The sequence below is a fragment of the Fringilla coelebs genome, assembly GCF_963513975.1.
Source record: "Fringilla coelebs genome assembly, chromosome: 1".
NCBI classification, from domain to species: Eukaryota; Metazoa; Chordata; class Aves; order Passeriformes; family Fringillidae; genus Fringilla; species Fringilla coelebs.
The window spans coordinates 21708948-21733619 of NC_140028.1; the positions used below are offsets into that span (position 1 = coordinate 21708948).

Below are 24672 nucleotides of genomic sequence, written 5' to 3' on the forward strand. Positions count from 1 at the left end.
CTTGGCCCTTCTAGAGGAGTTCTCAAACTCCACCAGACTTGTCTGAGAAATTGGTTGTCTTCATGTTTGACAAGGCAGCATTTACATTGCAGCTCCAGCAATGTGCTTGGTATGTGCTAGTTTAATGCCATTTTAAGCCACTGATCAGGACAAAAAGGAATCCCTGAGTCGGTGTGTTGTCTTCCTTTATGAAGACCAAACTGTTTGGTGCTCCAAACAGTGTGCTAAAATCAAGAAGGAATTATATATCTCAATCTGACTCTCCATGTTGAGCAAACTGAGGCTGTGGTCTGCTCAAGAAATTTTGTGAAACATACTCCCATATTTCTGTTTTTGCCAACCATAAATTTGGAATTTGCTCACTCATTCTCTAGATTCCATTTAGAGATGGTATTGACTAGATTTCTATAGCTTGTATAGAGACAGTGAAAATTCTGCAGTAAGGAGACAGTGGCGTCTTGTTCACTTGGAAACTCCTGGAAAAAATTATTCATGGCTTCTATATTAATAAAACCCAAATAAATTCGTACTTTTTGTGCTGTTTGAGTTCTTAGAGTGTAGTTCAAAAGGAAAGTTGCACCAAAAAATGTAACATTTTCAGGTACTCATACCCTGCCCATAATTATTTCCTGTACAGAAGACTGCTACAACCTATTTACTTGCACCAGCTTCACAGCTGGCCTCCAGCCAGCACCTGAGGTTCACCCCAGTTCTAGATGTGAACCTCAGACAAGGTTTACAGGAAGCCTTCAAAAAATACGAATTGGTGGTTTCAGTGGGGCTCAGCAGCACCAACTCCTGGGCCTTCCCTTGCTTGCTTATTTTCATATCATATTTTACCATCTGCATTTCAAAGAGAAGTGTTTGCAACTTTTTTATGAACCGAGGTTGTTAGTAGAGACTAAAACGGACAAATGCTTTTTGCTTGGATTCTTTGGCCAATATGCACGTGGCACAGGTGCTCAAAACACTCTGAAAACCCTTTCCCTCACTGCTGGCTCTTGCTGCAAGCAGCTCCAGTCATCGTGCAGAGCTCCAGGAGCTGCTCCTCTCTGTGCACAGCACACCCGTGTTACCCACCTCCACCTCTCTCTCAGCTTATCTTCCCTGTCTCTGCTGCAATTCTTATTTTATTGGGCTTTCTTTGGTTAATGGCCTTGTTCTTCTCCCCTTGTATGTGTCTGAGGAGCTGCAGTGCCTAGAGGGGTGCAAGGTGGGATGGGCTGTGGCCACAGACAGGACAGAGTTTGGGGAGGCACCAGAGGCAGTAGGCAGGTAGCAGGGTGTGTCAGGTGTTTTTGAAGAATCTGATCAGTTCTGTCAGTTCTCTCTCAGCCAAGCCAAGGAGGTGTCTAGGCTCAGCTCTGCAGGATGTTCCAGAAATGCTGCTGGACCTCACTCTGATGTAAGCAGTGATTACTTTGCTGATCTGAGGGAGGGAGGCAGCTGCATGTTAGGGAAGTCTGGCCCATTTCCATCATGCTGCATTGTCATTTTCCACAAAAGTGTTTACCAGCAGTTGCTCAAGCCACTTTCCAAAAAAAGAGCAGTTTTTCTTCCTTCAAACAAGAGTGAATGGAGCATTGGAACTACATAAACATATTTTTATACTTGGTAGTTTCTCACAATAAATGCGCCACATGGCATAGGATGAAATTGTATTAGAAGAACCAGCACACACATCAAAGCTTTGATTGTAAACTTCCAGCTCAGAGGAGGAGATGAGCAATCTCTATGTTCAATTATAACTGCAGATATTTCCTTTTTCCTAAGCTGGTGTCTGTTACCATGGCCACAACCTTCAGAATTTTCTGGCTGTTTTAAAGTCATTACTAGGAATGAAAGAGCAGATGTTTAATTATATTACTCTTATTCCATTCACTAGGTATAGCTGACATTTTAGAAGTCCTTAGTAGAAAAATAACTCCTTTTTTATTGTTTATCATTTTCCTAGAGAAAAATAGCTGAAGTTAATTAATATATGCCAATATGAACTTTGTCTACAACTTTTAAGTAGAGGTGAGGAAAGCAGTTTCCTGACATCTGAAGGACTGGGTATTAGACTGGTATTAACAGTAACAGAGGTACATGAAAACCATGCAGTAGAAAGTACAGCAGTTGTTGTCCTGGTCACTGACAGCCCCAAAGGACTGAGGATGTGCTCTGAACACTCTGGTTCCTACCCAAAGAAACACTGTTAAGCCAGAGCCATGGGTTTGTACATCACCAGCAGAGTCCTGCCCAGGCCCTGCTGCCCAGGTGTTGTGACTGTCACTATCCCCAGTGTGTGCACAATCCTCTGGGATTTATCAAAACACAAGACTTCACCAGAAGCTTCTCCTCCACCACATTGTGGCATTTTTGGTTTGTGGATAGAGACAAAAAGAGCTCAGGAGATAGCTCAGCCAACAGGACTGCAGGGAACGTGGTCCCCTAGATGTCTCATGGATTGTTCATGTGTGTTCCTCTTCACTTAGACAGCATTACCACTTGTGTCACAGAATAGATTTGGTCATTAAAGCTGCCTGTACTCAGGGTTGCCTAAGTTCAGCATTTTGTCTGTAATGTGGGTGACTCCAGTATGTGATGAAAGCTTTGTCATCTCCCTGTGCACACCCCTCCCCACCAGACTCTTCTCAGGCCAAAAGAACAACCTGGTTAAAAGAAAGATCAAGTATGAGGTAGGTCCTGAATCCTGCTGAGACTGGTATGTAACTTGGTTTATACTGAGAAATGTCACAAAAAGGCAGCCTCTGATGTCTGCCCATTTCCAGGGCTGCTGAGCAGGGACTTTGGGGTGTTTGGCTTGAGCATGTTTGGATAGAGGAACCCTACTTCTCATCCCACTCTTACCTTCAATGACTAAACTTATTTGGATCTGTGTTTTGTTGCTCTGTGCCTGAGCTCTTTGCCAAAGACTTCCTCAATGCACTGAAGTGGTGAAAGATGTGAATTCATATCTCCATATTCAGGCTGCTCTCCTGTTCCCTTTGACAGACAGGTGTTCTAGACCAATGCTGTTGAACACCCTCCTAGGTTTTCTTGAATCAGAGCTCCTAGGTATCAGCTTCCTAATGACTGATGAGATCTCATTGTTTAGCTGTTTTTGTGTAGCTCCTCTTGGTGGTGGAGTTTGCTCTAACTAGTACTGCTATTAACTCGAAGCTATTAGTGTATTAAGAGGATCATAATCTCATCAACAATTATGCTGATGAACACTGATTTAAAGATTTTGCAAACTGGAGCAAAGGACAGTGCTATCTTCCCCTCAAAAGCAGAGCTCACACTATGGAGGGAGACCCAGAATGGGACTGGAACCCCAAATGGAAGCAGAGATGCCAAAAGAGGGAGTTTAGTTCAGGGTCAATGGCTGCAGAAAATCCCATGATAGAAAATGTGTTCAGTGTCCAGCAGCTTCTCAGCATCCCTGCTGCTGTGGGATGCTTCCAGAATGTCCACACACAGCTGCTGCTGGGCAGGCAGGGGAAGAACTGGCCCAGAATGGAGGTGCCTCTCAGCCACTGTGAAGAGAGTGCTGGCTGCCCACCAGTCCCTTCTCCTCTGACCATCTGAAGCTTGGCTGTCATGTTTTTGCCTTTATGTTTGGTTATGCAATTATTTTGCTACGTTGCAATCTCTTGTGTTGCTGTAAAAGCTGCTCTTGCCTGTGCAGAGTCTGTAATGAAATATAGCCTCTCTCATATTGTGCCTACAGTACAGCATGCACTATCCAAAACTCTCAGTTCCTTACACTTTTTCCCATTCACGTTTTTCTCAGAGGCGCCAGTGTCATTTCCATGGTTGCAGTGAGTTCAGCAATAGAAGGTTGATCTTTGGGCTTTAGGAACTCATTCCTTCAAGAATAGTAATATAATGCTGCAGACTTACCCTAAGTAATCCAGGCACCTAGTGTGGCTGAGCCAGTGTGTGACAGAAACAGACTTCTGCCTACATAGAGGCATAATCACCCTTGAGCAGGAAAGGAGACAGGAGAGCATCCATAAAGAGGACAGCCCATTTTTAGGCAATCCCTTATTTAAGGCATGTTTTTAGTTTGAGTGCTGGAAGAAAAGTGCCTTGCTTACAACATCTGCTTCACGCTCCATGCATGACTGATCACATCCCCCACTGCAGCAGAGCTGTGGTGCCAAGGCCAGGGGAAGGTGCAGGGGGTTCTGTGCTGAGCAGCTGGGACAGCTGACCTCAGATCTGCCCCATCCACCAGCTCTGAAGGACCCACTTGGTTCTGTCTTCAGGGCACTCACAATTCAGTGTGGCATCCACCTCTGCACCCTGCTCCCCACTCTGGGTTGCACTCACCTGCATGGTAACCTCACCAGGGGGTGTCATGTCTTCTCCTCTTGCAAGTGTGTCCCTCTAATTTATGCTGTATCTATTCACATATGTTGGATGTATAGTTCATGTGTGTACATATACATATATTACATTAAAAGATAAAGGTGAATTTTCAAATTCAAGTAGTTGGAAATGTTGAAATTTGGGTGATCTGTGCTTTGTCTCTCAACTCTTCTAGTGAGCATCTCTTTCATATAAGCATATATATTAGTGCATATATATTAGTGCAGTCAGTTTCCAATATGCTTTCCAATAGGCTTCATTTTTGTGACATGCCATGGAAAGTAGTTGCAGAAACCCAAGAGTGGGGTCTCTGTGAATAAGGAAGATGGCTTCAGTCAGGGGGAATTTACCTACAATTCAATGACTGCACACCCCAGAGTCTTTTATTCAGTGCATCCTCAAGCAGAGAGGGTCCTGCAGATTGGTGGAATCTGCCCAGCTTCACACCACAACTCTCCCTGCAATTTGAGTGTACAAGGGGCTTACATGCATTACTGTCCTTGAAAGTGTAACTTTGCCCATTTGCTCAAGTCCTATCACTATCTCAAAAAGTATCTGGAGAGTTTTCCATTTTAAACAGTCCTATGTGTTTTTCTCAGAATGAAGAAAATGCACCCATGTTCCATAGTCATTACAATGCACCTTTCAGTGGTGCCTCTGTGTTTCTAGATCATCTCATCAAGGACTTGTAGTTTCTTCTGAGAAAGTGCTATTCTAGACATTTTTGGTCAAATTTTAGTTAAATATGCTTCTCTTATCAGCTATCTTTGTAAATGAAAGGGATCAGAATATATAAAAGCTTCAGAGTTCCCAAATTAAAAAGCTGATGTCTCAAATGGCCATTCAATAGATGCAGGAGTGATAATCTGCTGAGACAGACTCCTGCAGGAAAAAGAAATCAACAGAATAACACTTTTTTGTTTGTGACTGCTTTCAAAGTTCACATACAGAGGCTCCTTTCCTTTCTTTGAGCATCTCACACATATTCTGAAGAAAGAATATTTTAATGATAAACCTGAGCTGTCTGATCTTCCCTGAGCACCCTTGTTTACTTTGGCCCCACTTCAAAGCTGTGCTTAAAAGATCTGGTATCTTTTTAATAAAGAGTAAAACTAGCTTCTAGGTGAAATGTGGAAAATACTGGGATGTCCATGCTTGTGGCTGTGCAGGTGGAGCTGGACAGCACATTCTGTGTTCAGTGTAGGGCCCCCCATGCTGCCTGGTGCAGAGGGCATGCAGAGCTGTGTCCCCAAGCTCTTGGTAGACATTTGGACTAGGCAGGCCAGTTCTGCCTTCTGCCTTGGGCAGAAGGAAATAAATCCCTTGCATCTATTCATAAATGAGCAACATAAAGTTGGATATGAGTCAGCAGAGTCCTGGCAGCCAGGAGGGCCAAGTGTGTCCTGGGGGCATCAGGCACAGCATCACCAGCCAGGCAGGGAGGGCATTGTCCTGCTCTGCTCTGCACTGGGGGAGCCTCACCTCCAGTGCTGGGGGCAGTTTGGGGCACCACAAAATAAGAAAGCTCTGAAGGCATTAGAGGGCACCCAAACAATGGCAATAGAGATGGTGAAGGGCCTTGAGGGGAAGCTGTATGAGGAGCAGATGAGATCACTTGTTGTGTTCAACCTGGAGAAGAGGCACTGAGGAGAGACTTCCCAGGGAAGGGAAGGGAAGGGGCAGACACTGATCCCTGTTCTTTGGTCCCTGTGACAAGACCTGAGGGAATGGCCTGAAGTTGTATCAGGGAAGGTTTAGGTTGGATTATTAGAAAAAGGTTTTCACCCAGAGGCTGGTTGGGCACTGGAACAGCTCTCCAGGGAAGGAGTCACAGCACCAAGCCTGACAGAGCTAAGGAAGCATTTGGGCAATGCTCTTGGGCACCTGGTGTGATTCCTAGGGATGGTGCTGAGCAGGGCCTGGAGCTGGACTTGATGTTCATTGTGGGTCCCTTCCAACTCAGCTTATTCTGTGATTCTCTTACACCTCCTAGTTGTTAAGATGATGGCAAATCTGCTTGTCTGCAAGGTGGGTGTTCCCATTCAGGGTTGCCTTCTACCTTTTCTTCAGGCTGTATTTCATTGTCATCAGTCAAGAATTAGAGAAGTGATCATATGGTGCATGGACATTTGTGCTCATACAGTGTGAAACAGGTGCTGTCATCAGGATGGTTTAACAGTATAAGAGACTTGGAAGGGAGATGATATATTTTTATTACATGAGTTTATAAGGTGTGAAACAGCAGAACCTACCTTTGGCATACACTATTGAGTGCTGCAGGCTGGCACCGACATGAAGAGATCATTAAAGAATTTCTGTCTGAGCTGGAATGAGGCCACACCTGGAAATGAGTTTTTTCCTGAGGTGTCCCACTTGGTTTCAAGTAGCCCCCCTCTTTTCCCAGTTCATCATCTGAATTCAATTGTCCCAAGAACCAAGAAGTGTCAGGTGAGATCAGGCCTTGCCAAAGCCCCCATGGTCTTCAAAACCAGTGGATTCCAGATGTATTTGTTCCCAGATATGATACAGATCTTCTAATGCACCATCTGTCTCCTTTAAAATGAAGGTGGGACTTCCTTCATTTTTGCTAACCTTCCACAGATGTTAGTGACAGTCTCCTTCTCCACCAATATCTCTCTCTGCTCTAAATGTGCTAATTACCCTTTTCTGTCATGCTTCTAGTGCATTAACAATTATAAATTTGCAGGCCAACTGTCTCTCTCCTATGTTTATCTCAGGGCTTACTGCTTTGTTTGACCTGCTAAGGCACTTGAGAGTCCATTTATTTTTACCTCATTAGGGGGTCAAATAAAAGATTTGTTATGACCCCCCTTCACAAACACAGCTTCTTAGCAGCAGTGTTTAACCCATCTCATCCAGTTCTGCAGTATTTAGCCTTTTCACATGCAGAATTGGTGAGGACCCCCAAGCTCTGTGCTGGTGAGGATTGTCTCCTGGTGCTCTGCCCAGGAGCAGCACCTGCAGCCTCTCAGGAGCACTAATGCAGATCTTTGGTCAGAAGACAACCCCATTGTTGGATTCCCAGCTGCATAACTGAGCAGTGAGTGGAGAAGGGTACACTTCTTTAGAAAGATGTTTTTATAGAACTTGTTTAGAAAGACCTTTTTTTTTTTTTTCCTGAACAAGGAACAGGAATAATCTAAGTGGTGAGATGTGCATTATTTCACTACAGCTTTCCACTTTGTGCTTGAGGCAGCAGCAGCTGCTGTGCCAGGACTCCATCAGACCGTGTCACTGCCAGCACACACCCTCAGCCCTTGGCCCATGCAGGTTTGTTACCACTTGCTGGGCACACCAGCACTTTGTTGTGGCTAGCCAGCATCATGGGGCAGCTCTTGTCCTCCTGACAAGCAGGAGGAGAGAGACATTTAAAATACAAGACCTTTCTTTTTATAAGGCATGACACTGAGAGTGCAAGAGGTTCTTACTGTAGTAAGAATGGGTCACATGGGGCATACAGAGCAAGAAAAGAAACCAGAACAAATGTCAGGGACAGAGCTCTGTTGGTGAGATTATGATTACCTAAGAGTATATGTCACTGAAAGGATCTGAAATATTGGCCATCAGGTAACTGGTAAATCTTTCATTAGCCACAGGCAAAATATTCTCATTAGTCAGCATCTCTCATGCCAGTAGTCCCTGTAGGGGTCCTAGCATGTCCATGTCCTCAACTCCTTTGGGAAGATCTATGGATATGTGGCATGAAGACTCCTGCCAGGTCTCTGTGAGATAAATCAGGATTTATCAGGGACTGGGAATGGAGGGCTCAGTGTGGGACACCCTTGCCCACACAGCAGTGGTGCACACTTGTTTCTGTGCACAAATAAAACTGAGAGCAGAGATCCCATCATTGAAGTGAAGTACATGTAGTCGAACTTTGGCCTCCACTGCTTTGACTACAGAAGAAAACAAGGGTCTAAAAATAAGGAAATGTTTGCCTCTTGGAAATTTTCTAAGCAATTAATCTAAGAATTATTGATGTTTCTAATTTTGTCAGAAGAGGGAGGACCATCAGTCACACTCAAAAATACCAGCTCTTTGCTGATAACTCATAAAGTGGAATGACTTTTTAATGAAGTTCCAGAAGAAAGGTTTGCTGCCAAAATCAAGGATGTGCTCTATCCCACTCATACTACTTCATCAAGGAAACTTCCAAGAAAATTTTGACTTTCTCCCAAAGTTGTTGTGTGGGATTTTTCTTTTTTTTTTTTTTTTTTTTTTTTTGAGTGCCTTAAAGCCAACTCCAAAGCCAACTTTACTGCCAGCCTTTTAAAAGAAGTAATGACAATGTATGCTAATAGGAGGTTTCACAAATCAGTATGAGATCACTGAAACCAGTTCCCATCTGATCACACCTGAATGAACAAGGTGTGGGTTTGAACTGTGTTCATGATATGATGATAGCTCCAGCTTTCATTCAGATTGAGATCAAATGACTATTACCGAGTGCTGGGTGGTAAACTGCTGATAAGTCACTGTTTTATCATCCTGTGGAGACTAATTTGAAAACATCCTGGTTTTAATGTAGCCTAGAGATAGATTTTAAAGCACCTCTCAATGAAATGGATACTGTTGCTTAATGTGGCTCCCTTTCCTAGCACAGTCATTAAAAAGCAGTAAGCCTCATCATTGAGCCTCATAGGGTGCATCCTTCTTTTAATAAAGAAAAAAAACAAGTAGAAAATCAGAAGTTTTCTATATATATTTGCATAGTTATCAGTCTTTAAATCTTTTTTGGAGGATTCCTTTGGTAATTCACAGGAGGATCCCTGTATTGCTCACCAGCTTAAGTGACTTTCCAGTGAATTCACTAGAAGATCAAGATCTGAGACTTATTTGGTGGAACAGGATGTGCTTTCTTTATTGAATAAGTGATTTATATGGTGATTTTATATGGCACTTTACAAACAGTGGGCTGATTCTTCAGTGTTCATCCTGTTTCCAGGCAGTGGAGCTTCACTGGTTTTCATAACATGGGTAGCATGTTATGAGAGAGAGAATTAGGAAATAATTGATGCATGAAGTGAGAGGAAGCAGGGAATGTCTGAGGAGTGGGTTGGGACAGAAGTTATTGGTGAAGGTGATGTGGAAGATTATAGTTTAAGATAATATAAAGACATCTTGAAAGCTATATGTAGCAAGCAGGAGGAGAGAGACATTTAAAATACAAGATCTTTATTTTTATAAGGCATGACACTGAGAGTGCAAGAGGTTCTTACTGTAGTAAGAATGGGTCACATGGGGCAAACAGAGCAAGAAAAGAAACCAGAACAAATGTCAGGGACAGAGCTCTGTTGGTGAGATTATGGCTACCTAAGAGTATGTGTCACTGAAAGGATCTGAAATATTGGCCATCAGGTAACTGGTAAATCTTTCATTAGCCACAGGCAAATTATTCTCATTACAGTCAGCATCTCTCATGCTTACATACATTTTCACTCCTCTCCACATCTGAACAGTAATGCTTCCCAGGAAAAAGAATCAGATCATCAAAATCTGAACTTGTACTTGACATTGGTGATGATGCTGTTCAGAGCTCAGCAACTGCTCTTAAAAATAGCAGTACTTGTACTCTACCATTAAGGCATGTCCTGGTTCAGGGCAAATTTGAGAGAGAACCTAGGACCAGGCAAAAGCAGCAAGGCAAATCACAGTAGATGAAATGGTAACAGTTTTCTATTAATTAGATACCAAACACATCTTTGCTACATGTTTCTTTTGATGATTTAACCAGAGAGATTAAGCCAGAGATGGTCTTCCAAGGTTTCCAAACCCTGCTGCTTCAGAGATGATACATTTCATTGTTAGGATATTGTTTTGATGGTGCATGGCATCAAAAATGCCATTATTTGCAGATGCTAGTAGGAGGAATGGACATGCATGGGAAATGTGGAAAAACTTAAAAGAAATTATGTGACAGACTTTTTCAAAGACAGTAGGAAAAGGAAAAAAGATTGTGTTTGTTTTAGGGAGCTAAGGAATAGTAGTGGAAAGTAAGAGGTAGGGGAAAAAGACAAAGCATAAGAAAGAAAAGCCAAGGTTTTATAAGCTAACACAATAAATAAAAGTCCTAGAAAATGAAAAGTGGGGAAAGGCACTAAAACTCACATACAAGAAATCTCAGAGAGGCTGACATCTTGAGAACAGCAAAGAGGCAAAAGTACACTGGCCTAAAAATGTAACAGGATCAGCTTTTCTGTTTATTTACAGTCACTAGGAAGTGGTGAATAGTGACATTTTGTTTCATGTTGGATAGAATCTGGCTTTCCTAAAGTTAAACTTTGGAAAGAAGATTTCTACTGGCACTTCTTTTCTACAAGAGTGATACAAATTGTTTTTTGTTCACATGAGAAAAACCAGTTGGTTTGTTTGAAGACAGTTATCTGATGGACTTTGTTTACTTCCTCAAAGGATGTTAGTAGTGAAGGAAGAAGTGCTGTTAACCCTTTCTATTGTGAAGGAGTTCATCTTGAATTTACTGAAAATTTTCAGTTTTCAGAAAAGTTTTCAATCTCATAATTCATATTTTTCTGTCTAGATTTTGTCCTGGGTTTTATACATTATTTCTTGTTGCAATTTGTGCGATGCTATAAACTTGTAAAAAAATGTCTTGAATTCGTGCAAACAATTCTTTACTACGCTCTGTTTAAAGATGGTATGATACATGGCACTTCAAAAGTTCCTTTGTAAACCAGTACTGTATTTGAGTGTCTACTGCCTCACTTAATATTGAGGACTGCTAGGGTTTTGTTTATTGATAACAAGCAATAGTAACAACATCAGGATTGTACAAGCATTTGTTTACACGTGTCACAGACAGAGAAGCATGGCAAATTATTTTTGCACTTAATTTGTCAGATGTTTTTCTATGCCTCTTAAGGGAGTTTGCTTACCGACCTTTACCATGTTGTTCAAACTCCCAAATTCATTCCTGTTGAGTAATTTCTAAAATCAGGCAGCACACTGTGTTATTCATGAAGCAGCAGTTGGGTAAGGCACAGCTCTGGGTTTTTCACAGCGGGCTGTCAAGACTGGATGTCATTCTGACTTTCAAAGTGAATACAAATCAAAATCTTCTGCCAGTAATTTTATAGATTATATCCAAGCTAAGTTTCCTAAGCTAAGGTTCTCTTCAGGTTTTTGTACAAATGGCTCTCAGAAGGAGCAGAATTTCCACATGAAATGCCTGCTGTACACCCCCAGATCCATCCCTCCCAGGTCAGCTGTCCACGTAGAGCATGCAGGAAGAGGTGCTAGAAGGTGGCTTGGTTAATCATCAGATTGTCAGGAAAAAGAAGAGATGCTGTCATCACCAATGGTAGCCACATCCTTGTCCATGGAAACTTTTCAGGGGGCACAGCAAAGCAGCTGAACTGGGGCTCATGGCTGGGCTTTGCACCAGCTCAGGGGCAATTACATGGTTTTCCTGTACCTTATCTGCAGCACAAAGGTTGTATGTAAAGACAGAGAAGAGGCCTTAGGAAAAAACAGCAAAGACATTTTCTTAAAACAAAATTAAAGTGTTACTTTCTTTCATTTGTGCTAAAATCCTTCATGTCAGCATATCTTCTCAAATAGAATTCATATTATGACTCATCTGGATGAAGTTAACTTTTGAAATAAAATATATTTATTTAACTGTTAATGTTCAAAAATGGGCATTTATCATGGAGCAAATATTCCATTTAAATTATCAATTAAAAACCTTTATAAAATAGAAGTAGCTTGCTGCACTACAGTTTGGGAATTACAAGTTCCTTTCAAATGTAGGAGCTGTAGGCTGTGCCATATGTCACTGGGAGGATGTTTTCTCATATATTCACAGGAAAATCTTGGATTTGCAAGATGAATTCCGTGAACTTGGCAATAGAACATGAGGAATAAAATAGAAGTGGCTAGCCTCAAACTCCCCTAGACAACTAGAAGCTAGAAACTTGCCATATGTCATTGACTTCCATGAGCAATGCTGAGCAGTGGAATATCAGCCTCTCTTGCAGCATTAAATACTGCCCTAAGTCATTAATACAAAGCAGATGGCTTTGTTGTTGATTAGAGCTGGTTAGAATCTGAAATTCCCATTCCAAAGGAAATTTTGACATTTGTATTTATTTTTACTGCATATTGGAACAAAACATCAAAATTTCCCTGTGGGATGGATATGAAAACTGCTCTGGAAACACCGAGTTATTTCACTTCATTGGTATTGAATTGTTTTCTCAATAATACCAAACCAGCGTAATTCTAAAATTAATCAAATATAAATGCCAAAACAAAATTAATAAACACGTAAAGTAACACTGCAAAAGGAAAAGATTAAATTGAAATCATGAATTCTGACATATTTACAAAATTTGTTTTTTTGAATGTGACAAAACATTTTGATTTCAGCTAAGTTGCATTACCCCAATGGAAATGGGCTCCACTGAAAAAATGTTCACCCAGAGCTGCTTGTCCAGGGCCAGTAATGTACAGGATCATCTTGGAAGCTCAAGGATGTAAAAATTCTGAGAAATAAGACATGCACAAGGAGAAAATTAGCACAGTATATGGAGTTTGGGAACATCTTTGAAGACTGCCTTAAAAATTTCTACAACTCTCACAAAATTCCTTTCGTCATCTAGATGTCTCCTACATTAGCTCTCTTTTGTTCAGGCACACTTGAGAGTGTTAAATGCTGGACAAATCATCCCTGGCACTAACCCTCTTATTTATGAACTTGTAAACTGTGACATTATCTTAGTGAGTCTTGTTTCCATCTCCTTAGCAAAATTCTGGTCCTGACTGCCAGAACCTCCCACTCCCAATCTCCAGTTGCCTACTTTCCTGGAGAAAGTTCCAATAACTCTCTTCCATATGGAACAAAAACTCACAGTTACTGTCCAGGTAGGAACCTTCACAATCATTCCTTTCCCTATCATAAGAACATCTTAAAAAATATCTAGTTTGCCAGCTAATGGCTCCATTTTTTCCAGTACCACGATTTCATTTTTTTCTGTCAACACCAAGTCTCTGCTGTGGGATAGGAGACCATCTGTTAACAATTTTTTTTAAGGGGAGTCTAAGCACAAATGTCAGTCTTTGGGAGTCACATGCTATTTATTTACAAAGATAAAAAAATCAATATCATGAATTCACATCAGCTTCTCATCTTACTTTGTGCAACAGTAGCTTTCTGCTTTAGTTTCCACTACCCTCCACCGAGGTATTGCATATAAGATTACATAAAAGGACCAAACAAGATGTAGGACAGATTAGAAACCCAATGAAGTAGCTGCTGGATGAGTTGGTGACTGGTGTGCTCAGGTGCACTGGGGAAGATTATGTTACTGCTGGTGAGTGCCCTGCACAAAGGAGAGAAGCCCTGAGGAAGAAAGGAGAATAAAGTGGGTTTGACGTGGCTGGACACGTGAGTCTCAGGACAAGGACAAACAGCAGGGACACAGGGGTGTAGGAAGGGTGGCTCTTCTAAAGCACTCAGGCCCTCAGTAGGTACCAAAATCAGTGGTGCTACCTTCTGGCAGGTCTCAGTTTGCTGGATACAGATGCTTTTTGAGAAACTACCTATTGCACAGGTGCCCAAAGGGAAGGTGGGTTTTGTTTGAGCAGCCCAAGTTTAATTGTGGGTACTGAGAACTTGGAAAAATGTGACCTTGAGCATTTTAGGGAACGTGGGCCAGAAAGGTATTGTTAACCAAAGAGATTTTAGGCTCACAAGCCACAGTGACTGCAGAAAATTTCCATCGTTTGGATCTTGATATATGGTGTTCTGAAAGAATGTTGATAGATAAAGTCACCTCCAGATGGAACAGGTGAGAGATTTTGCCAACTCCCCTGCTGTTGGCTTAACACTCGTGTTTATAAATACTGCAGATGTCCTGTGCTTAGTGAAACAGCTGAATGCAGTAAAATCTGGGAAGGCAGCCTCCAGAGGGTGGATGTGCTAGTGTACTGTTAGCAAAGTCTCTCTTGCCCTTTGCCATACAAAATTAGGCAAAGGCAAACATGCTTTTACAAAAATACTATTTCCGTAGAGTTTTAAGAAATCAAACAGATAAATATATATCTAATCCCCAAAAGAGTCATCTGAAGTCTGCCAAGACAAAGAGTTGCTTATTTTAAAGACCTTAGATCATTCTACCCAGGGTTAATGAACAAAATGTTGTGGTTTTTTCTTATACACCATATGGTAAAGTGTTGTTTCTCAACTTCACAAATGAATGATTATGAACCAAAAAAGCATGTGAATATTGGCATGGCTTTTATTGTTGTGAGTTCTAAAAGAATTAGGAAGAAATGAAATTAAATAGCAAGACCTTTTCTGAGTGTAAGAGGAGGGGTAAACAAATCTGTATGAGTTCTTCCTCTTTTGTGTGGTTTCTCTTTTTTTTTGTTTGCTCATTTCTCATTAAGGAAGAAAAGGTTACTTTCAAGCCATTCTGGATGGGTGAAGCCTTTGCTGGCCCTGGGGAATGACTGTCCACCACTTGCTGCATCATTTTTTGCCCTGCTCATAGAGTGGTGGCAGCACTTCCCAAAGGGACTCCAGACAAAGCCCAGGACACTGAGAAAGGCTGAGATACCCTCTGTGTGCTCAGAGGAGCCCATGTTTACACCCTCTTACGCTTTGGAGGGTCACTGTAGGATCTGAGAACATGGGTTGCTTTATTTGTATCTCCTTTTCTGTGTGTCTTCACTGCCTGATGGTAACTGAGCAGACAACCTTCCTAAAGATGCCGAGGTGTGCTCTGTCTAAGCAGCAGAGATTTTGTATAAAATGAGAGAGCTTCATCCCCCCTCTGTGATTGCCAGGCTGTTGATGCAGAGGCAGCAAATACCTGGCTGCCAAAAGGTTAATGACAGACCTGATTGCCCCATGCAATCAAAATCTAATGGGTAGAGGTAGCCCATTACAGACACTCCTCTTTGGTGGATAGTTGTACACCAAATTTCAGCCAGGAGCAGCTTCAGAAACAAGCTCCGAGTCCTAAATGCAGGGCTTTAATATGGAAAGAGCGACCAGCTGTGAATGAGAGAGGAATCACTGCAGTGTGACACACTGTGCAAATAATGCCCATAACATGCTCTTCTCCCCAGCTCCCAATATTAGAAATGCTCATGTGCCTAGTCATCCTTCTTGTACCACACACTCCACCTTTCATGTGCTTTGGACACAGAGACCTTTTCTGGAAGCCCCAGTGATGCTGAAGGTGATGCAAAGGTGAGGGGTGATGCACATCAGCCTTTTCACTGCTTGAGGCTGAGTCACTGTGTATTGGTCTCTGAACAGCCCCAGCCAAGGCTGTGGGCATTGCTGAGAGGGACATGACAAGCACTGGGCTGTTGTCTGGTTAGCCCAGTGGTGCAGAAGACCCCAGCAGTTATTGATGGGACCCTGCCTTTCTGCTGCATCCCCCTCCTACACCCAGTCCTCACTGCTAAAATGCACAAAGGAACTATGAGAAAGAGAAATAGGAGACGAAGTCCAGCAGCTGGAGCATTTCTCTGCCAGAGCAAATCTGAAGGGAGAAGAGCCTGGGCTTTTGATGTTACCCATGAGCACCTCCAAGTTGGAAACATGGAAACTCCGTGCAGCTGCTCCTGCTTGGACTGCCTGCCGCAACCAAAACACAGAGCTATAAAGGATTTGCTTTTATTTCTTCTTTTGAGTTTCTCCTGGGGGAGCAGGAAAGCACAAATTCTGTCAGGAAAGAACAAATACTGTCAAAGGAGAAGTTAGGGGCACCTTTGGTAGGGGAAGGATTCCCAGTAAGGGGCTAGAGAAACAGGAAGGTGACCCTAAAAAACCACGAACTTAAGAGCAGTGAAAATGTCAGGATCCTGGAATTGAACTAAGATCCAAATAGAAAAAGATGAGTGAATATTGTGATGAACATGTTTGGAAGTACTAGTGGGCAACTGGATGGCAGATGGCCCCTCTTCCTTCTACTGATAAATAAAACATAAATACTGAACGATGATCCTATCCACACCTCTTCTTTGGGTTTTTTCCTCTTAATTTCTTCGTCAGTCTTCATTCCTGTTCTGTGATGTCAGCTATAGTTTTAGCCAGAAGTATTTGGGTACTTGTTTTACTCCATTGCAAATCTGTTTACTGCTGTTTCTTCTGAATATTGTAACAGAATATCAGATTTTTTTTAATCTTGCTCATTAATTTCATTCAGTTTTTTGCTCTTTGCCAATAGAAAGAGATAAATGGAGGGTGGCAAGGCTCAATTTTTTTTTCTGCATGTATTATTTTTTTTGTTAAGTCCCTGTGTGGTTTTTAATAAATTTGGTTTTCTTTCAAAAATATGTTCCAAGATGCTGTTAAAAAAAATTAAGCAAAATTTCTTGGCAAGCATGTCCACACTGGTTACTCAAATGAACGTGTGAAAACAAACTAGAAATGGCCAGAAGGAAGCAAAGTGGCTGCTTCCAAGAGCCTGAGGGGTTGCTTTCTGTAGTGTGGAAATAAAAAAAAAATTTCTTGACCATGTAGCGCTTACAAGTGATGGCAGGAGACTGAAACCAGAGGAGTTATTCTGCCCAGCTCAGGTGCTGCTGCTGCTGTCACGATGCACTGTGCCCCACCAGCAGGGTCCAGCACTGGGATTTCCCGTGGGACAGTGGAGAGCAGTGCTGGAGGTGGCTCTGAGGCTGTGAAGGGGGAGCTCAGGGGCCGGTGCCAGAGTCTCCTGGGCTGGAGCACATCAGAGATCAAGGAGTGCATCCCTGCCTCGCTCAAGTCTCACTGCAGAGCTCCTCGATCACAATGCCGTGCCCACATTTACTGCTGGGTTTGCATTCATGATGAGGCCATGGCCACGCTGCTGTTCCAGCCACAGGGAAGCAGCACACGCAGGATGGAGAGGGAATGTATCATTAGAGGTAGCTGTTGCTCTGAACTGTCTCATTACATAGCTCATACAGCAGTTAGCAGTTGTCAGAACTCAGGACATTCCTTTGGGAGTCCGGAGCTGCCAGGGCCTCTGCCAGGGGACTCGGAGACCTTGGCACACAGCTTAAAACACTAGTGGATTTGATTATGAACCATGGAGCAAATTGCCAGCTTTACATGAAGATCTAAAAGCTACAGCAATTTAAATAGTGTAATAATAAAGTTATCACAAGGTGTAAATGTAGGTTTTGAGATTTTTAGTATAAGGGTTATGGAGACAAGATGGAGGGATTTGGGCATGTCTAGACTTTCTTCTTCTTCTCTACTTCTATCTTTAGTGATGATGTTGGCACTTTTAGATTGGTTTAGAGTAGAAGCTCACTGTCTAACATAGGTGATAGGTATTGGAAAATAATTGTAAACATGTTATACGTAGTTTTTAGTATATAAAGATAACACCGTCCCGGGGGCAGGCAGAGCGCCTCTGGCTGTCCTGCTGAGTGGACCTCGGCTGGGCAGGAGGAAAATTTTATAGATAAGATTTAATAAACAAATCCAAGGCCGAAAACTGAAGAGCTTCGACTCATTCTTTGATCGTGCGGGCTGAAACAGAGACTTTTAGCACATCTCGGGGTCGCAAAGCTCGGCGATCGCCCGAGAAGCACTATTACAGCCCAGTGGAATAACTGACCTTATGAAAGAAACTTAGCTTTTCTATCAGATTGCGTTCACCAAGCCTTGCCATTTGTAAATGCACATAACTTCCTCCTTTCTGTAGGGGCATGGACACAGATGAACCAGAGCTGCATTTGGAAGCATGTGTACACTGTATGTGTACAAATAACAGCAGAGTTTGCAGAGACTGACACGTTGTGGTGAACTGGTACTTGGTATCTGAAGCAATGAGAGCAGCTGGTAGAGGGGAAGGAAGAGAGTAGTTCTAATGCAGTGAAGTTTAAAAATAGGGCAAAATTTTGGCCAGGAAGCCCTGGGGACACATCCCCAGACAAAGTCTGATGTTCTGAGATGCACCTCAGTCTTCCCTTGATTATCCCTCCACTTATTGCAGGGTAACTGGATGTTGTACTGCAAGGTTTGGTCAAGCAGGACAGAGCAGCACCCCTCCTCTGAGCTTGTGGCAGAGCTGAGTTGCACAGTGGCAGCAGAGAAAGAACTGGTAGGGGTGCCAGAAAGTGATGGCAGAGGAATTTAGCTTGTCAGAGCCCTACCTGCTGTGCTGTGGAGGTTGGTATGCAGTGACAGGAGAGGACTGCTGGTGGGTAGAACGTGAAAGAAGGTGAGATCCCTGCCATTTCCAGATGTGCAGACAGCTTAAGAGATAGATGGTGCATATGAGTCCACTTGTCACACATCCAGGTTTTCAGTAATGATCTGACAGGAGGAAAAACCACAGCAGTGATGGCGAGTGGAGAATCACACTTGTACCTCAGAGCAGCATTGCCACAGGGGACTGACTCATGCTGGAGCACTGCTTTCTCACCATTGTCAGGTAGCAGAGCTGGCTCAGAGTGATGCTGTTGTCCTGTTCAGCCTTTAGTTCATTCCAGCAGTCATCAGGATCTTGTGCAGCTGCTTGGCAGACATTGAAATCCCACGTTTGCTAGTCTCAGGAAAATTCTCAAATTATGTGTTAGAAATATATTAAAGACAGCATTGCACCCATAAGTGGATTATTTCTTGGAAACAGGTCAAACTGTGTGTTAGAAACCAAGAAACAGAAGTTTCTGAAGACAAAAATCACAAAATGGAACTTTCATTGCTTCTTTCTGAAAAGTTTTCTGCTTTCATTTTTACGGAATTGGTGTTTGTAACCAAGCCTATGGTGTGATTCACCTTGCTGTTCCCACCGGAAACAGATCAGGCAGGGCTTGTTTTCAAAGTCGTTCTTTAGACCTTTGAGGTGCTTTGTGCCCTGTTAGCTCTGAAATACCCAATAGCCTAAAACTTCCATTTGTAGAACAAGACATTTCCCTTTACAAATACCCCCTTCTCATAATACTTTTTCCCAGCAGGGGACTTCCCCTCAGATTTAAGCCTAAATGAAAATTAAGAAGTCTTGCTGTCTTTGGCAGCCTAAGCTCAACCAAAAAAAAAAAAAAAAAAAAAAGCATAGCATTTCTTTATATGATGGGTGTCAAGTTTGAAGAGTAAAAGCATTGTTAGAAATGTGTTGCTAGAACTTGCTTATTATAGCAAATCTTCAGGAGAAAAAAATAAAACTTTTTTTTTGAGGAAACATATTTAGATGTTTGCATTGCACTGCGCTCATTGCAGTGGGTTGGCTGCATGCTGCATCTTTCCAGCTCCTGCAAGGTTGTTCCTTAAGCAGGCAGTGTTTGCCTTACTCTGAGGTTTCAGATTGAGGTAGCAAGTGTGTGTGAGCAGCAGCAAGCTGCTGGCAAGGAGACAGGTGGTAGCAGAGGTGTTCACTGCCCTCCTGCCCGGTCAGAGCTCCCTGTGTGCGGGGAAGGCTGAGGCTGCACACCCCGGATCTGCTGCGCTGTGGGGAATGCCGTCGGTCAGGGCAGGGGCACTCCTGGCTTGTGCTGAACCATCACAGGCCAGCTGTCTGTCAAACAACCCTGTCACCTTCATCTTAAAAACCCCACACATGGCCCTAAATAGAGGTTGTCTTAGATAGCATGTGTTCTACCATCATTGTAGTGCAAGGATTTCGTATCGCCAGAGCTTCATACCTCCTTGATGTTCCTCACAAGCAGCTCCTCTGTGCACTGCCTGTTCCCAGTCCTTGCAGCAGCCATCTGACTCCTCTTACTCCAGATCCCACCAATCCACTCTTTTATACCACTTGTTCTTATCGGCTACAGGTGTGGCCTGTTAAAATCAGGCCTGCTTTAATCTTTAGTAATTGGTCCAGCTGCAACTCATTGGGGGATAAGATGACCTTCTATACCACCTTCATCTACCCATACTGTATCCCCCTACAATTCCTCCTTTTTTCTTTTAACCACAGAGATGCAGCATTTCCAGAAGTACATATTCAAATAAATTAACACCATGACATATCTGTACATTTCATTTAGAACTTAGGGTTATACAAGTGCTCAAACAGCATGTCACAGCACAGATATATATATATATTTCTAAATGTTAGTTTAGTTCCACAGCTTTTCCCAGTTTACAAAGCACCCATCTCCAAGGTCTTTTACACTCATATTCAACAAACACCAATAGCTGTAACTGATATAGTTGTCAATAGTTTAGCATTCAAGTCCTGTTTCTCCAAATCCACAGGGTTATATGGTCAAGTCCTGTTCCCCCAAATCCACAGGGAAGTATAGTTTAGTCCCAAATCACGTCGGGGTCACCACTTGTCATCTTAGATAGCATGAGTCCTAACATCATTATAGTGCAAGGATTTCGTATCGCCAGAGCTTTGTACCGCCTCAATGTTTCTGCAAGCAGCTCCTCTATGCCCTGCCTGTTCCTGGTCCTTGCAACAGTCACCTGACTCCTCCCAGATCCCACCAATCCACTCTTTTATACCACTTGTTCTTATTGGCTACAGGTGTGGCCTGTTGAGATCAGGCCTGCTTCTAATCTTTAGTAATTGGTCCCGCTGCAACTCATTGGGGGATAAGATTACCTTCTATACCACCTTCATTCTCCCATACTGTACCCCCCTACAAATAGAGGAACTTCAAGTATTTCCTTTCAGGAGCATCTCCTATGACATTTCCTCCCATAACCAGTGAGCAGGGATTCCTCCTGTAGCAGCTGCGCGGCAGTGATGCTTTACTTCCTGGTACTCTGTAGTTGTTGGCTGAAATGGTACCAACCTTTCAAGCCATAAACACATCACATTCTTTTACCAAAAAATATTGCCTTAAGAGTTAAGACCTTGATATTTTGATACGTTGTTCTATGTATGTAGCAAGTCATTAATATACATTATATCTAACACCATTGTATCAGAGGAAGAAATTTTAGAAATGCAATTAAACATATTCACTAAAGACTTAATTTGTCCTTTTGTACTCCTACAACATCCATTTCTCAGTATTGTCAATATTTTACTTTGCCATTGTGATTGCTGCTCACTATTTACTTGCTGTATTTAGAATTTTTGATCATTTATTAGAAATTTGAAAGATCTACAGGAATGATAAAGTGTGAAAAGGTGTGAAAATCAGTTTCAATTTCATTTTATTTTGTGCATGTACTGCTGTCATTGTTAGCAGACATTCTCTTAGTTTACTGCATTGTGCCCACAATCTAATCTATCTTGAAGAGCCAGACAGCAGACTATGAAGTAATTGTTAGGATCTTCAAGGGTCTTCAATGATTTTCTGTACCAGGACTGCGAAAGCATTTTGTTGTTGATAGAATAGGCACAATAAGTCCCATTGTTGTGGCTCCTAGAACACCACCTATTTAAAAGGAACAATCTGGAAGGCAAAGAACATGATAAAAATTCATCATGAGTGGACTCAGGAATTACACTACTGGCTTTGACTGCATCTCCTGGCATGACAACAGCTGTGGATTTCTGCCTTGTACTGCAAGTCACATATGGTTAGCTCTCCCTTTGTGCCTGGAGAGCACAGCTTTTCTGGTTGTGATGCTCTGCAAGGACTGCACTCTACTCTTCTGTGGTTTTTATTATTTGGTGAGAATATATTGCGCCTACAACACTGGGCAGCTGTAGAGGCATTCATTTTTTAGAGTGAAAAAGAGTCTTATTGACCACCTCTTGAAGGACACTGCCTGCATCTTACCTCACTATTTCATTTTTCAGAAGACTCCCAACTAGAAATGTGCAAGATGAGTTTTCCATTTTCAAATATTCAAGTTATTAAAAAGCAGGAGGGGATTATATGGCTAATCCTAGCTCATTGCCACCACAGCTGGCTTGCACCTTAGTCAGCAATCTTCCCTCCCTGCTCTCTGGAAAGTGTGCTGCCCCTGGCACTGCGGAGGAGCTGCCAGCCGGGGTGGGGGCAGCTGCTGCCTACACTGGAGATGTTACTGGGGGGTTTGTGTTAAACTGGTGCCACTATAAACTGACCCTGGCCACTTCCAGTTGCTCTTCCATCCCACTGGCAGACCCTGGTCATGCTGTTTTGCCTGACATAAAGCCCTCTGGCTGCTCTAATGTAATCCATTCCCTCAGCTAATTCCCAGGTTGTTATTATGGGCCCCATCCAACACCCGTGGAAGGCAGCACAACGTTCAGCTGCCTTGGCAGCTGTTGGACTGCCTATGAAATGAGGACTTTTTGCTATTTTCAGGGCATGAAGAGCTTGGATTGCTTAAAAACTGTACTGCATGTTTTGATCAGGATGAAAAGAAAAAGGCAGTAGAAAAAAATACCTTTGAGGTGGCATCTTCCACTTTTCAAGTGTTTTGGAGACACTTTGAAGGGAAAGATATTGTTTGGTCAATATAGTCAGCCAAGCCTCTGAAACTGTCAGATGGATAGGCTCCCATGGGGCAGGATTCTTCACCCTTCCCATCCTCCTGTCTGTGAACAGGGAAGCCTGTTCTCCAGGAACCATGTAGGCAATGTGTTTAGACAGGACATATAGTTACCAAACTGTGATGCTGTCTTTGCCTTTTTTCTTTTCTACGTTCTCTGTATTCTTCGCACATATATTTGTAACTCTGTCACCTATTGTATTAGTGACTAGTTTTCCCAGTGCTTTTCCATAGCCTTTCCCTAGGCAAAAAGACAGAACAAATTCCAGAACTCCAAGCCCCTGGGGTACAAGGCCCCAGTGGTTCTTCCTGGGAACCAAGGCTGAGAGTGCTGAGGAGAAAACTCCAAAGAAAAAGCTTCACCTGAAGGAAAATTGCATCACCACTTGCATGTCCTCCTAATTTATGCTTTTTATCAATTATATTAATTTCCTAAAACCTATCAAATGTATTCACCCCTACGGAGGGTAGACTTTTGTGGACATCTTTCCATAACTGCTCCTGAAGGCCTTCAAATACATATCTGCTCTTACATTACCTCCTTACTAAAGTGATCTTGAGTTTCATTTCCAGGTTGGGTAAAAGGCAACAACTGTCTGCTGCCAGACAGCCATCAGTGAATCCTGGAGACACAGATGGATCTAGGATGGATCCTGTAGTTTTCCCCTTGAGAAATACAGCTTTTTTGTCCTTTTGGTCCAAGAACACAGGAAATTAAGGAATCAATCCTCTACCTGCCTTGGGGAGTTCAAAGTCCTTGGGGAAAAAAGGGACCTTCCCACAAGAAAAAAGAGTAGCATCAGCCTAGGGGAACCTCAGTTTCTTCTTCCCAATGTCAAACAGAAGAGACAGTAGATTAGCTTCAGATGGTGGTACATTTCTCAGTAGCTGCTTCTGTGATGTATCAATACTGTATTATTCTTTGTCTTTTAAAAGTAATATCTTGGTTAAGAAAGGACATTTTATTGAATGCTCATTAGCCATTCCAGTCATCATTATTAAATCCATCTCCGGGCCAGAGACTCCATTCTGACAACAGTGTGAATCATGTTTAAATTATTTTGCAATTCTACTTTAGTTATCCATACATCATATCTTAGTTGTGACTGTCACTTGTGTTACAAATTCTCAGGGAGGTTTCTGTCAGAGAAGGGCTTCCCACAAATCAGCATAATGTTAAGCTTCCAGTAAAACTGATGCTGCCTTTTAGAGCCAACACACTCAGGCTCCAAAACTTAAAACCCAAAGGCATCCATCATTAGTAAATGTGCTGCACAATGTGATGTGTACCAACTTGCCTCAAATGAAATATAATTAAGGTGATTTAATAGACTATATCCAATAATACTTCTTAATGGTTAATTTAAGGGAAATGAATTTTCAATTTCATTGCCTGGGTACAAAACACAGTAATAGTTTTAGTGGGGGAATCCACTGTTGATAAAATCTTTTCTGATTTTATCTTGATTTTGAAATAAAATGGGAATTTATCTATGCCAAACAAAAGAGGCAGTTTCTGGGTTGCTTTCTGGTTATAAAGATGTATGTGGAAGGGCTTTGGAGCTACTGGTTTCAGCATACCCTGCAGCTGCACCTTGATCCCATTTTGGAGCAAGACCAAGGGAACAAAGGTCTTTGTCCCAGTCTGGCTTCCACCAGAGATACAAAACTTGTGTCTCATGAGGCCAGGTCCTCGGGACAGTTGGGTGACTGGGATGGAGGGTGTGCTGCAGCACACAGCTGCTGTTAGCTGTACCTTGCAACAGCCTCATGATTTCAAGGGCAAAATAGGATGGCAATGAATTCTGTGTAATTGCACTTTTCCAGACTGTCAAAAGATAGTGTAATCAACATGCAGATTATGTTTATTAATTTTATCAGAGTATACCTGTAGTTCTGGACATTGTCCAAGGTTTTGGTTGATACCCAAGAGT

At 42.4% G+C, this 24672-nt stretch overlaps 1 protein-coding gene across 3 annotated transcripts in view; it reads left to right on the forward strand.

Annotated features, from left to right (window-relative positions):
• The window catches only part of NCALD (neurocalcin delta), a 59779-nt gene that overhangs the window by 18053 nt on the left and 17054 nt on the right, over positions 1-24672 (forward strand). The gene's annotated exons all lie outside the window — the stretch shown is intronic.